Genomic DNA, 15,471 nt, shown 5'->3' with positions numbered 1-15,471 from the left:
GGCAGGAGAGAGAGGATTCAGCAGACACGGCTGAGCCTACTCACAGCTCAGCAGAGACACTGAAACTGTCTAGTGGACGTTTGAGGATTTTTTCAAGTTGTCTGGGTCCCTCCTGAAGGGAGAAGTCAAGACTCAGGATCTCCCGTTTCCCTGCCTCACCAATGACACTTGGCAAATTCAGCCTCCACTGCAAAGGGCCGGCCATGGCGACACAGCAGGGTGAGGCTGGACCTGCCTCGACCCGGCACTGCAGCATCACGTGAACCCGTTCTCCCCTCCTTGTCTTGACTCTCGTGCCCCCTCCACCTGGGGCACCCTTCATGGGCCCTTTCCTTTGCTTGGCTAAGGCTTCTCTCCTCCAGAAAGGTTTCTCCCCCACCATCCCCCCGGAGCACCCCAGGCACACCCATATCGCAGAACTGCCACTGTGCGGTCTCCCAGTGACTGCTGCCTCCTGACCCACTCCCCATCCCCGCCAGATCGTGAGCCTCCCCACGCCCTGAGGCCATGTGGGGCAGTGATTCAGAGCAGAGCACAGACTGGGTCTGCGTCCAGCTCGACTCCTTGGCTCTGTGTGATCCCAGGCAAATGATTTGATGTTTTTTGTGTGCTTCAGTTTTCCCATCTGTAAAATGGGCAGAATAACCCCCCACTCAACGGGGTTCTTGGGAACAGTGTAAGTTAATGCACGGAAAGTGCCGAGAACGATGCCTGGAACATAGCAGATGCTCAGTAAACATTAAGCAAACTGGTCTAAACACAGGAGGAAAGGGTGGCCCATGTGCGCACGTCTGCTGGGGATACGCACAGCCTTGAGCCCGGTTTGAGCAACTGGCACTCACTGTCCCTGGTCACCTCACCTTGGTATCCTCCACACAGCCCCAAACTCCACATGAGCAGCTTTCAATAGGTTCTTTCCAAAACCGCACTGCTTCCGTGAGATGACAAGACGTGAGGTCGTCCAGTCCGCAAAACTCAGCTCATGAGCTGCTTGCCCAAGAAACCTCCATGATCGTACCTGCCTACATCGCTACCAGCATTTACGGACTCAGGAAAACTGCAATCCCCCTACCTCGGCTCCCACCTGCAGAGAAATGAATCCTGCATTAGCTCCTACGGTTTACACTCTGAGCCTCGAAGAGACAGCCTCCCACTGCTACAATTTCCAGAAAGGTTGGGTACTACCTGCTTTGTCTTCTAAAAAATTCAGGAGAAGCACTTACACCAACACAACATTTGGTCCTCAAGAGGCTCCCCGTGACTGAAGAAGGGAAAGCCAGCCCCACTTTTCTACTTTGTCTGAACACAGCTATTTTATCTGGCTAGGATGGAAGTGTGGTTCAATCCAAGGAGAAAAGTCCCCATAGAGGCTCCAAACCCACCTTGCTGGGAAGAAAACAGAGATCCCATCCTCAAACCCATAACATGGTGGATAAAACCACATCTTGTGCCCAACACGTGGTAACTCGGGCAGAACCATCTTGGGCGCTGCAGTTCACCCTGGTCCCGACCTTTATCTGTTCCTACAGGTTTACTGACGCATGTTGCGGGGAGGGCAGAGGCAGGAGTGGGTGGGAGAAGACCACCCCTAATCTGCCTCTGGGAGAGTGGCCCCCAAAATTATTTTTAGCAGCTCCGTGATTTTCCCCCCAAATTAAGCCTTGTACAAAACTCCACCCCGCTCAAGAAAAAAGAAAAGAAACAAGTTGAAGTGCTCTGTTCAAATGGCCTGTCTCCCTGCTCTGTGTGGCATCCCTGAGGCTCTGTGGGAAATCGGGGGCTGGGGAGGTGGCGTCCACACAGGCATGGGACAGAGCCCTGCACAGCCTTCCGAGTATGGGGTCCCGGGACGCCCAGTGCCCCTTGTCAGAGCCGCCGAGGAAACAAGAGCACAGTTTTAACCCCCAAAGCACGAGAGCCCCATCTGACCCTCCCGGGGCTTCGTTGTCATCCCTCAGCCCAATCTGTCCAGAAAGGCGGATGTCTCCTGCGCGCAGCTGAGCCGAATGATTGGGTGGTGCCCGCTGCCAGTGTGATGCAGAAGGGGGGCTCCAGACACTGGCCTCTGCTCTTACCTGTGTTCAAATTTTTCCATTAGGACTGCCCTGGTGGCGCAGTGGTTGAGAATCCACCTGCCAATGCAGGGGACGTGGGTTCAAGCCCTGGTCCGGGAAGATCCCACATGCCACAAAGCAACTAAGCCCATGCGCCACACTACTGAACCTGCGCTCTAGAGCCCGTGAACCACAACTACTGAGTCCATGTGCCACAACTACTGAGCCCATGTGCTGCAACTACTGAAGCCCGCACGCCTAGAGCCTGTGCTCCGCAGCAAGAGAAGCCACCGCAATGAGAAGCCCGCGCACCGCAACGAAGAGTAGCCCTCGCGCGTCGCAACTAGAGAAAGCCCGCGTGCAGCAACGAAGACCCAACGCAACCAAAATTGAATAAATAAATAAATTTATTTAAAAAAAATTTTTCCATTAAAAAATACATGTAAACACTGACTGCAAAGCAAAACCTTAGCAGAGTGAGACACCCTGGGGGTGCAGACGGGGGAGACACCCCAGTCATGGCTCGGGACTCGGCTCAGACACTGCTTCTGGGTCGGCGCTGTCTGGACACCTTCCAGTGCGGGCACTGTGGCAGCCGAGACAGAGGGGGCATTCAGGGAAGACTGGTAAATGAGGAAGGAATTTAAAAACCCTTTATCCCAAGCTGTCTAGACACCCCTGAGAGTGACATAATGGTGAGGAAGATGGGCTTTCTGGGGCCTTGGAGGGCACAAGGCAGGGGGTGCGGGGCAAGGAGACAAAGATATAAAATATACAAAACGGCTCAAAATTGGCCCAACCGCAAGGAATGGGCGGGGTGGGGGAAAGCCCTATCTTTTGAACCTCACACTTCTCCAAAGATGAGGAAGATTTTTTAAAGGAACCCTGACATTTCTATATAATTTATACGTAATTAGAACAGATTTCACATTGGTGTTGCCCCTAAGGATGATCCTGCCAAGCTTCCCAAAGGCAGGGCAACCGGTCTCATTAGAGCTTCTTAAAAGCTCCAAACGGAGACACTCAGACAAGCAAAACCCCTCCCCCCGCCAGAAATCCACAGAGGCGCCCCCAGCACTAGGCAGGGCCCCTCCCCTCTGAAAACCCGCCTTCCTCTGAACTCTCGGCTTCATCTCGGGGCTGCAGGAGGCTCCCTGGCATCAACCCATCGAGGCCCATTTCCCGTGCGGCCTTCCCACCATGGGTGTGGGAGCTCACAGGGTCTCCCCATCAGACCCCATTCCCGAGGGAAGGTGCAGGGCCACAGAGGCACAGCACCACCCCAGCCAGAAACCCCAACCTCAGTCAGACCTGCAGCCAAAGCACCAAGCAGACGGTTGACGATCGGCCCAGCGGGCGCCCAGTGCATCCAGGCAAAAGGACCAGGGCACTGACCTGAGGCTCCTAAGAGGCACCGGTCAGAGCGCTGACCCCACAGCAAAGGGAGACAAAGTGTCTTGTTTATCTGCGCTTCACAGGAGCAACGTTTGGGGCAAATGGGGGCGGGGATGCAAGGTCACCCCGTACCCACTGATAACCAACCCCTGGAACCGGCATTCGGGGCTCCCTCCCACACAGCAGCCTTCCCGTGATCCTCCTCGTGACAGCCAGTCCGTCCTCCTCGGGGTCACTCTGTGTAAACCCCCAGCCTAGAGCAAACCCTTCTGGACAGCCACAGGAGGCCCCCTGCGCCCACTCAGCACACCTGGCAACAAGCTAGTGTTTCCTGCACACACCTGTCATCTCTACCTGCTCGACCTCAGCCTCTTGAGAGCCCGGGGCTGCATCCCACACCTCCAGCGTGATGTCTGGCAAAGATTAAGGGCCCAATAGATGACGTGGTGTGTTCAGCTGTCACGGTAGGAAGAACACAGCTGTGGATCAGGCCAACCTCCTAGCATCCACGGAGCTGTGTCACCTCCGGCGGCACAGAAAATGTCTCTGACGCTCACTTTTCTCATCTGTCAATGGGGAGGTCATACCTGCTCACAGGTTGTTTGAAGGACGAGAAATCCGTCTATGGCAGAAAGCACAGTGCCTGGCACATGGGAGACATTCGATAAAAACTAAGACCATTTCTGGTAGAGTCATACACAGAGCAAACGGGAGTCAAGATACCCTCAACTAGGTGTTGGCCCAAGAATGGGAGGAAAAGGCGGGAAAATGTTGTCAGACGGCTCCTACAACTACAGGGCCGGTGTGCTCTCGGGCAGTGACGGCGCAAGTTTCCCTCCCCCCGCCCCCGCCCGGCCTCTGTGCCTGTCTGCAAAGTGTCTCCTCACCCACGGTCATGGCACCAAGGCCGAGGACCTAGTCAAGGGTGGACGTAGAGCAAATGGCCCCACTGTTCACGGACACTGGTCAGGGCATCACTGCCCCAAGGCAGGGCAGGAAGCTCTCGGTCACACCGCAGATGAGACAGAGACAGTCAGGTCTCAGGAAACTGGGAGGAAAGGGGAGAGAAAGGGCCTGGCTAAAGCCGGAGCTCTGCCCCCAGACGGGCCAATAGGATTGGAAAGTGGCACCGAGTTGCAACGCTGTCAGAGACCAATCCTGGAAACAGCTTCCAGCCAGGGGCGGCGGGGGGAGAAGGAGCGCCCCGACCCCCAGCCTCTGAGCTGGTCCACAAAGACACGTGTGGCCTCGCTGCCTGAGATGGGGCGGGGGTGGGGAGGGGGAGGTGCCCAAAGTGAGCCTGAGACCAGGTCACTCCCTGAAGGCCACGTCACGGGTTTGGGAATTCACCCCAAGAGCAACGGATGCCGTTGGTGGGCTTTAAGAAGGAAGTTGATGTTGTCAGGTGCTCACTTTTAAAAGTTCACTGGAGGGACTTCCCTGGTGGTGCAGTGGTTAAGAATCCACCTGCCAATGAAGGGGACACGGATTCGATCCCTGGTCCAGGAAGATCCCACGTGCCGCAGAGCAACTAAGCCCGTGCGCCGCAACTACTGAGCCTGTGCGCCGCAACTACTGAGCCCGCGTGCCGCAACTACTGAAGCCCACATGCCTAGAGCCCGTGCCCCGCAACAAGAGAAGCCACCACAATGAGAAGCCCGCACGCCACAACGAAGAGTAGCCCCTGCTCGCCACAACTACAGAAAGCCCGTACGCAGCAACGAAGACCCAATGCAGCCAAATAAATTAATTAAAATAAATAAATAAATAAAGACCTGGTTTTAAAAAAAATGGAAAAAATGAGGAACAATGAAAAAGTTCACTGGTGCAAGAGGGCAGTGGCTGGGTCTTTGGTGGCTATGGATACAGGGGGAAAGGCAGGTATCTGCAGTTTCCTGCTTCGTCCAGGCAAATGTTTTAAGACAAGCTCTTATTTCCACCTTCGAGTAGCCCCCAAGTGAGCCAGGAGGGGAAATCCAGCTTCCTTCTAGGGAACACTTCAATGTGCTGTGCCCAACATAATTAGCCAGAAGCCAGACACAAAAGGTCCCCGAGTGGATGATTCCATTCATAGGAAATGTACGGAACCGGCAAATCCATAGAGACAGAACGCGCTGGCCAGGGACTGGGGGAGGGGCAGGGGAAGTGACTCCTTAATGGGTACAAGGTTTCTGTTTGGAGTGAGAAAAACGTTCTAGAACTAGATGGAGGTGGGTGCACAGCATGGTGAATGTACTAAATGCCACTGAATTGCTCGCTTTAAAATGGTTAATTTTATGTTATGTGGACTTCACCTCAATTAAAAAAAAAAACCCATAGGGGCTTCTCTGTGGGTGCAGTGGTTAAGAATCCGCCTGCCAATGCAGGGGACATGGGTCCAGGAAGATCCCACATGCCGTGGAGCAACTAAGCCGGTGCACCACAACTGCTGAGCCTGCGCTCTAGAGCCCGCGAGCCACAACTACTGAGCCCACGGGCCACAACTACTGAGCCCGCGAGCCACAACTACAGAAGCCCACATGCCTAGAGCCCGTGCTCTGCAACAAGAGAAGCCACCGCAGTGAGAAGCCTTCCCACCGCAATGAAGAGTAGCCCCCGCTCGCCACAACTAAAGCCCACACGCAGCAACGAAGACCCAACGCAGCCAGAAATAAATTTAAAAAACAAAACAAAAACCCCCCACAGTCAGCCATTATCACAGAGCACATCAGCACATGGAGACCTCTTGGAGTCTGCAGCCACCAATCCCATTTCTGTTGGGGGGGAGTCACCATTTCCCCAGCAACCTGGAGCCACTTCTGACTCTCATCAGCTCCCTACACGCTATGTATCAGGCCACAGGAGACATGTGACCCTCTGGCCTGTCTCTCAGGCACTCGTTTCTGCTGCTTTCCTTCTTTGTGGCAGAGCTTGACGATGAAGGGCGCAGACCCGGGAGAGCCAAGCTGCAGGGTTCAGCTCCCAGCTCCTGGGCAGCCCTGAACTCCTCTCAGTTTCCTCATCTGTAAAATGGGGCAGCACCTACCTGCCCTACAGGCCTCGCTGACATTATGAAGACTGGGTGACTTCACGCACACACAGCCCCTGGGAGTGCACCCACACAAGCCAGCCTCCGTTAGGTGGCTGTTGTGACCGTGCTCTGAGCCCAGCCTATGCCTGCACTTATGCTGCCCTTCTCTACCTGATCTCTTGTGTGTGGCTCTTCTTCCTACACTGGTGACTCCATCCCGTCCAAAGTGTCCAGCTTGGTGCTCAAGTGCCCCTAAGCCCATCCTGCCCATCCACCTGCCCCCACATCTCCCACACTCCCTCCCACCTCCACCTCCACCTCCCGCATCTGGGCTACAGGGTAGGAGGCATCCTGCAGGAAAATGGGTTCTCCTCCGACACACACACCAGTTCTGCTGTGCCCAGAGTCCTCTCCACGGTCAAAGTTTGCCTATTTATAGCGAGGACCTAGTGAACAAACTGCAGCAGGAGGCGGCATCTGCCATGAGAGTCAGCCATCCCGCTGCAGGGACCCAAGGTCAAGAAGGTGAAGACAGCCAACAGGAACCAGGCATTGCCCTGAGGACTTCAAGTCAGAGCACACCCTCCAGGTGCCTCCCCTGGGTTCCAGCCCCTGGACAGGAGCATCCCCCATGTCCCCCCCCTCCCCATGGGAGCATCCCCATGTCCTCCCCCTCCCCATAGGAGCAGCCCCCATGTCCTCCCCCTCCCCACAAGCATCCCCCATGTCCTTCCCTCCCCATGGGAGCATCCCCCATGTCCTCCCTCTCCCCACAAGCATCCCCCATGTCCTCCCCCTCCCCATGGGAACAGCCCCCATGTCCTCCCCCTCCCCATGGGAGCATCCCCATGTCCTCCCCCTCCCCACAAGCAGCCCCCATGTCCTCCCCCTCCCCATGGGAGCAGCCCCCATGTCCTCCCCCCCATGGGAGCATCCCCCATGTCCTCCCCCTCCCCATAAGAGCATCCCCATGTCCTCCCCCTCCCCACAAGCATCCCCCATGTCCTCCCCCTCCCTATAACAGCATCCCCCATGTCCTCCCCCTCCCCATGGGAGCATCCCCCATGTCCTCCCCCTCCCCATAAGAGCATCCCCATGTCCTCCCCCTCCCCACAAGCATCCCCCATGTCCTCCCCCTCCCTATAACAGCATCCCCCATGTCCTCCCCCTCCCCATGGGAGCATCCCCCATGTCCTCCCCCTCCCCATGGGAGCATCCCCCATGTCCTCCCCCTCCCCATGGGAGCATCCCCCATGTCCTCCCCCTCCCCACAAGCATCCCCCATGTCCTCCCCCTCCCCATGGGAGCATCCCCCATGTCCTCCCCCTCCCCACAAGCATCCCCCATGTCCTCCCCCTCCCCATGGGAGCATCCCCCATGTCCTCCCCCTCCCCATGGGAGCATCCCCCATGTCCTCCCCCTCCCCACAAGCATCCCCCATGTCCTCCCCCTCCCCATGGGAGCATCTCCATGTCCTCCCCCTCCCCATAAGCATCCTCCAATGTCCTCCCCCTCCCCATGGGAACAGCCCCCATGTCCTCACCCTCCCCATGGGAGCAACCCCCAATGTGCTGGCCCCTCTCCCCAAGGCCCATCTCCTGGTGTTCTCCAGCCTCTCTGCCTGCATTCAGCCCCACTCCAGCCACACACTGGTCCATGCTCACCTTCCACACCTGCCATCCTTCCACCTGAAATACCCACCTGCCTCCCAGCCACCTTCTCCCTGTCAGTGTCTCCCTACGTCCTGGCGTCAGGTCATCACGGGAGACAGGCCTACATCTCCCACTAGACAGACAGGTCTCTGAAAGTGAGATTCCCCCGCCTCCATCCTCAGCCCCAGCAGACTGGCTGCATACTGTAGGTGCTCAGAAGATGTCTGAATGAAAGAATGAACACCAGCGGTCCAATAACAGCTCACGAGAAGAGACCTGTTTTGGAGTTCCTGACCTTCCACAGAGCCGTGGGGGAAGTTCTGGTCTGTGAATTGAAAACTTGGCAGTCAGGCCCCATGACGAGAATCCAGGAGGGGTCAACAGGATACAGATGCAGGTGACTGAAGCTGGGAGGGGCGAGCGGGACCTGAGTGAGATGGTGGGCTGCCTGAGAGAGATGTGAGGAGGGGCCGTGCGTGCGGGTGGGAGGGCTCTGTGAGGGAGGCATGGCAGGAAGGGCCAGGAGGGGCGCAGCAGGGGCCGGGGCGGGGGGGGGCGGAGAGCTCTCTCTATGCAGGAAAGAGGGGCAACGGCACCAAAGCAGCAGGGATGGCGAGTGGACGTGAACTGAAAGGTCCTCGCGAGCGAGGGCAGTTAGGATGGTGACCTCCAGGGGCTGCTGGGAAGACCTAGAAGTAGCAGGGAAGTGAGGAAGTGGAAGCCAGGTGTGTGCTGCCCTGGGAACGAGAGGCTGCATGGCTGCTGCAGAGGCCGCTTCTCCCACCCTGAGAGCACCTCTGGGGACTCGCGGCCAAGTGAAGCCTGAGCCCTGGGGCCCCTCTCTGCTGCAACCCTGGCTCCCCGGTCCCTGCAAGTCCCCACAAGGGGCCTCACTTTACCTCTGACCAGCTGGAGGGGGCAGCAGGCTGTGAGGCTGGGCCAGTCACATCGTGGCGGCTCAAGAGCCCCCAAGCCCACCATCAGAGCCCCTCGTTCCTCATCCCCACAGGGACCCCAAAGGTCCGCAATGAGGCCCCTCCCTGGAGCCTGTAACTCTCAGGGAGGGCAATGAAAAACCAGAGACCAAGCGTCCACTGCAGATGAGCGGATAAGCAAGATGCGGTCCATCCATACAGTGGAATGTTATTCAGCCCTAAAAGAGCAGGAGACTCTGACACGGGCTACAGCACAGACGAACCTTGAAGACATCATGCTGAGTGAAACGAGCCAGTCACAGAAGGGCAATCCTGTATGATCCCAGTTATATGACGGACCTCAAGTGGTCAAGTTCACAGAGACAGAAGGTGGAAGGGTGATTGCCAGGGGCTGGAGAGAGACGGGGAGATGGGGAGTTAGGGTTTAATGGGGACAGAGTTTTCGTTTTGCGAGATGAAAAGAGCTCCGGAGGCGGAGGTGATGATCGCTGCAGAATAAACTGAATGTACTTCATCCCGCTGAATGACACACTTAAAAACGGTGAAGATGTACTTTTGATGTCGTCTGTATTTACCGTGATTAAGAAAAGAGGGAGAGAAGCAAACCCCTAAGCCAAGAGAGAGCTCCCCAGAGGGCCTTCGGGCACCCTGACGCCCACTGTGGGGACCCCAGCGCACACCCTCCTTGTCACAGGTGCACTCTCCCAGAACATGGCAGGCCCAGACAGGAGCGTTAGGCCGAGGGCTCTAGCGCCAAGGTCTCTTCCCTGGTCCTAGGTGGAAATGCCAGGAATGAGGGCTCCATGCCCTCTGCAGGCTTCATCTCATGCCAAATGCTCTCTTGCTGATGGCATTAACCCCCTTTAAAAGAAGGTTCCAAAGTTTCTATCTCCAGCCCAGGCCTCTCTCTCGAGCCCCAGGCCTAGCTGCCATCTGGACACGTCGGCATAGACCATTTCCACCTGGGACAGGTTCAAGGCACGTCTGTGTCCTTAGCCCGCAGCCCTCGCTATAGGGTCACCGTCCACTCTGACCCCCCAATAGACAGCCACAATTCTTCCCCCTTCTTTAACATCCCACGTCCAACTAGTTACCAAACCTGCCAACCCCACCCTGAAGACGCCACCTCCACCCTGCCCGGCAGGAAAACAGACGCAACGTAACCCAAGGAAACCTTTTTAACAGTCAGAGGCCCCGAGAGCAGAGCCGGCAGCTGTGGGTGGCCACAAGCAGGCTGTCTGGCGAGGGCTGTTCACAGCTGGAGCAGCTGTTGAGACCATGTCACTAGGTCGACCCTAGATTCCTACTCAGCGTGGCGCTCCGCCCTCAGCCTTGGGCACATATCGCCCACCGCCTCTTTCATTTCCCCAGAGGCACCCCAAGGGCAGCCACTGCTCCCACACGCCCCCCACCCACCATCATCCGCAGGGGGAGTTCAGGACGGTTCAGCTTGGGTTTACGGTGGGGGCAGCGCTTGTGGACGGACCACTTCCGCGTCCCTGACGCCCAGCCCTGCCTTGAAGCCCATGCCTGCCTTGCAAGGGCCCAGCCTCAGTGGGGGGGACACGGACGACACACAGCCTTGGTGGCTTCTCCGAGGGAGGCCCAGGGAGCTCGCGTGCTCTGTCTTCTGACCAGCAGACTCATTTATTTGTTATGTTGGGCAACAAAGAGAATTTTTAAAACACAAAACAGCAGGAAGCTTTCCAAAGGCTTTGGGTGGGGGGGTGGGAGCTTTGGTGGCAACAAGACAGATCCCCTGCCGTGAGCCACCCTCCCCTCGGCACCGCCAGGAAGGACCCTCAGCTCCAAGTCCGGAAGAGTACACTCACCCCGACTTGCCCTCCAAAGTCTACCTCTTGGAGACGTAATGCTTCCCCTAAACGCTTTCTAGAAAGTACTTACAGGTGACTGACATCACGTCTGAGATCTGCTTCCAAATAACCCAGGATGAGCGTGTGCATGTGTGTGTACGTGTGGGCATGGGCACGTGTGCGTGCACATACGTATGTGCGTATGTGTGCTGACACGTGAAGCTGGTGAGGGAACCTTATATTTCTCACAACTTTGGTATATGTTTGAAATTTTCCACAGTAATAACAATTTTTCATTAAAAAATTAACAAATGGGGCTTCCCTGGTGGCGCAGTGGTTGGGAGTCCGCCTGCCGATGCAGAGGACGCGGGTTCGTGCTCTGGTTCGGGAAGATCCCGCATGCCGCGGAGCGGCTGGGCCGTGAGCCATGGCCGCTGGGCCTGCACGTCCGGAGCCTGTGCTCTGCAACGGGAGAGGCCACAGCAGTGAGAGGCCCGCGTCCCGCAAAAAAAATAAAAACTAAAAAAAATAATTAACCAATGCTTCCTGAAGAAAAGGCTAAGGTGATGGAGGTGGGAGACCACTGGTTAAGGGTCTGGGTGCCAAAATCACGTTTAGGGTTTTCCTCCACCAAACAGTAGCAAAACTCTAACCTTAGCCAAGTCACGTGGCTGTTCCAGCCTAATAGAAGGTGGACGACGGGAAAACCCACTCACTGCCCTGGGTTCCTAGGAAGAGGACAAGGGTTAAGGACTCAGATAGTGCAGGGCTATAACACTGTTTCCCTCTGTCATTATTATTACTGGTATCATCATCATCACCACCAAACAAGGTCGTACCCACAAAGCACTTACACCACAGCGCGTGGCACTTACTAAAGCAGAATTTTCACTCTTAGATTGGGAGGGATGCTAGCAGATAACAGGGAGATGGGAGAGCACTCGGCTGAAAGTCCAGAATAAAGGTCCTTTTAAGCCTGGATTTCATCGGTCAGGCTCGTGGGGGAAGGATGAGGTCCACTCTAGGCGGACCGAGGCGCACCTACACCTGCTCTGTGCTTCTGTCTGATAAAGATGCTCATTCTCAAACTTTTCAGGAACTAAAAGATAAATCAGTCATGAAAGACAGCCACCACCTAGTTCTTGGGAAGAACTGTTGCAAAATTCCCAGACTAAGCTCTCGAACACCGTAAGAATCACAGGCTTTGCTAAGTGTGAAAACGCACGAGCAGGCAAGTCTCTGCTCACCCAGGAGGAGGAGGAAGGTGCGAGAAAGGACGGCACAGCACGGGGGAGCACAGCATCCTTCATCCTCAGCGAGCAGTGGGCAGTGCGGGCCTCCACCAGCTGGACACCCACCACGCTCCCCCGACCCATAGGAAGATGATTCCCCAGGGGGTGTCAGAGTTTTACCGGGCAACCCAAGGGAGCCCACTGAAGGGTTTCAGCCTTACTGGAGCAGCCCAAGGAACGCAGCCTCGCCCAGCTCCAAAGTGACATCACCCGGGACCCCGGGCTGGACCACTTCTCCCTAAGAGGCCTGGAACCCACAGAACCCACTGATTCTTCCTAGAGCCCCGACCTCCCTGAAGCCAGGCCTGCCCCCGCTCTTGACTGTCAGAGCCACTGTGGTCAACGTGCCCCTGCTCTTACTCTCTCTGCTTCCCTGGTGGTAGCCAGACCGGGAAAGAAAAGGAAGTTTGTAATGTTATTGCATTAGGCCACTCCACGCCTCCCCATCTCTGTCTCTTGCTTTCTCTCTCTCTCCATCTACTGGGTAAAGCCCTCCCTGCAGAAAACAAAGCAGTAAGGGAACGAGAGAAGTGTTTAAATGATCTAATCCAGCCCATCACTTTACAGCTGGGGAGACACAAGTGCCTGGCACATGACCTCAGCACTGCTGACAGTAACCAAAGGCAACAGCTTAGGGCTCTGGGGACTTGGTCCGCAGCCCCTGGCTGTACGGTACGGGTAAGCCCGCCACCCTCTCTGGGCCTCTGCAGGGAAAGGAAGCGTTGGCCCAGACAGATGCCCTATAAGTAACATAGGGCTTCCCTGGCCCCATGACTCCTCAGTGGGGGAGACGTCTGCCTATACCCCTAACACTTAACCTAGCACGCTTCCCGCGGTGGGAGTGGGGGAGGTGCCAGGAAGGGGCGCAGCAGAGAAGGTGGGGCAGCCCCGCCCCCTTCCTTGCTTGCTGTCCACACACCCAGACCAAGGTGACAGGTCTGCCTCCCCCCAGAATGTTCTGCCCAGGAGAGAATTCTTCCAAGGATACCCACCTTTAGTCAGCAGAGATGGCATTTTTACCATCAACACCTGTCAAAACTCAACTCATGACCAGTTTCTGATGCTACCGGCTGGAGCATTTAATTAAATATTACTCACTCAGGAAGCAGCCCTGCCAACTCACTTCCAAACCGTACAGTTCATTTTCAGAGAAAAAGAGAGGGAGGGAGGAGCCTGAGCCCTCCTCAGTTGGTACCAGCAGAACTGCCCGAGTCCCCTGTTCCCCTGCTCCCGGGTCCAGCGCAGCGCTCTTTTGAGAACCAAGCGGGGAAAGTCGAGGTAAGCAGATCTCAGGAGCCAGCAGGTCCCACTGCCAGATTACCATGGACGGCACACGCACACACACTCACAGTGACACACTCACCACACACAGACACACACACAGTGGCACTCAGAGGTGCACACCAACTCACACAAGGACACACTCACACATGCACTCAGAGACACACCCTAGCACATATACATTCATACACTTATTCACGCACACACACACACACAGACGGGCTCACACAGACACACTTTCACACAGCCCTCCCACACACAGACGTACCCTCAGCACACACCATACACTCACACACACAACTCGCAGTCTCTCCCCACAGACCAAGCCACGGCGCCGCTAGGGCCGTGAGCATTCCGAGGAGCCTTTGCCTTGAACTTGAACAGGACAATTACCGCCGACGGCCCCAGGCTGCTCCGGTTTTTCCGTTTTAATCGATTTCCTGACAGAACTCTTCGGCTCTCCCTTGGTGGCCGGGAGAAGCCGCGGTGGCTCCGGGGCGGCGGTGAAGGCGGCACCGCCCGGGTTGTTGCCCGGTGGGCTCCCCGGGGTAGGCGCTGCGGGCAGAGCTGGGGAGCCCCGAGGGGTCTAGTCGGGCTGCGCTGCGACACCGGATGGCGGGAAAAGCGAAAGTAACTTCGCGGAGCGGGGTCGCGCTGCTCCCCGCCTCGGCCTCAGGGATGGTCCCGGGAACGGAGGCCCCCGGGAGTGCCGGCACCTACAAGTCGGCGGGGGCCGCTGCGCGTCCCGAGCCCCTTCCTGGGCCTGCAGCTGCCGAGGCTCAATCCCGGGTGCGACGGTCGCCGGGGCCGCCGGGACTCCCGCCCCGTCTCGTCACCCCAGGTGGGACCCGTGGCCGCGCGACCTGCCCGCGCCTGCGGCGGCAGCGGCGCTGGGCGGCGCCCCGGCCCCCTCTCCTGGGACCCGCGGCGAGAGAAGGGCTCCCCGCGCACCCCTACTGGGACCCGCGGCGAGAGAAGGGCTCCCCGCGCAACCCTACCGGGTCCCCAGCCGGGACCCCACCCGGTCCCCACTGCCCGGCCCCGCGCCCGGGTGTCCACTCGGTCCCCGAGTGCGATCCCCGAGCGCACCCGGCCCGGTCCCCTATCCACCCACCCAGTCCCCGTGCCTGGCCCTGCCTACCGTTCCGGGGAGGACACCGCCGCCGCCAGCTCTCCGGGGCCGAGGAGGCTCCTGCCGCCGGGAGAGAAGCCGCCTCCTCCCCGCGGCCCCGGCGCCAGCGCCTGGAGCCTGGTTCCTGCGAGCGCGCGGGCTGCCGGGCGCGCGGGCTGCCGAGCGCGACTTCTGTGCGAAGAAGGAAAAGCACCCGTAGGCTTTAAAGTGAAAAAAGGAAAGCGCAGGGGGGCGGGGCCGGCCCGCCCCCGGCCCGCCCCGCCCCGCCCCCCGGCTCCGGCTCCGGCTCCGGCTCGGGCTCGGGCTCTGGCTCCGACTCCGGCTCCGGCTCGGGCTGCGGCGCGCTGGGCGCTGAGCGCTGCAGCGGGGGCGGCGGCGGCGGGGTCGCGGGGCGGGCGGTGTGTCACGTGCCCGGCGCTCGCTCGGCCGCCCCAGCTGCCGCCCCACCCGGAGGCCATCGGGGCGCGAGGGGCTGCGGCCGAGCTGCCGCGAGGGGCGGCGCCGAAGCTGTGGTCCCTCCGGAGGCGTCTTTGGGAAACGCCGGGCAGCCTCCGCTGGGCAAGAGGCCGGAGTTGCAACACCCGGAGGGCCGCGGCGGCGCTGGGCCCGGAGTGGGGGCGGGGGGCTTACTAATAATAATTTTTGTAATCTCTTGGGAGGATCAGTGTTGTTTCAATAACCTCGGGAGCAAGGCCTTGCTTGCCTCATTTCAAATTCCCAGCAGCTTAAAGTTCCGTAATTCTAGGGCACGGGAGAGGAGTTCCTGGGCCGGCAGATAACCCAGGGACTCGCCGCCCTGCCGGAACCCCGGGATGCATTTCCGTCTCGGTGCCCACAAGGACCGCGGTCTTGGGACTCCCAGAACCTGGGGGCTCGGCACCTCGGCATCCCCAGCTCCTTGATGGC

The 15,471-nt window shown here is 58.1% G+C and overlaps 1 protein-coding gene across 1 annotated transcript in view; it reads right to left on the bottom strand.

Annotated features, from left to right (window-relative positions):
* SPSB1 (splA/ryanodine receptor domain and SOCS box containing 1) overlaps nucleotides 1–15,209 on the bottom strand; it is a 69,272-nt gene extending 54,063 nt beyond the window's left edge. Inside the window, exon 1 of the mRNA XM_079914532.1 lies at nucleotides 14,575–15,209. The gene's annotated coding sequence lies outside the window, so the exon portion shown is untranslated. The remainder of the gene's footprint in view (nucleotides 1–14,574) is intronic.
* Nucleotides 15,210–15,471: the final 262 nt, after the last annotated feature.

Source organism: Stenella coeruleoalba (genome assembly GCF_951394435.1).
Source record: "Stenella coeruleoalba genome assembly, chromosome: 1".
Lineage (NCBI taxonomy): Eukaryota > Metazoa > Chordata > Mammalia > Artiodactyla > Delphinidae > Stenella > Stenella coeruleoalba.
The sequence above is the reverse complement of the archived record's forward strand: the minus strand, read 5'-3'. Positions and strand labels throughout refer to the sequence as shown.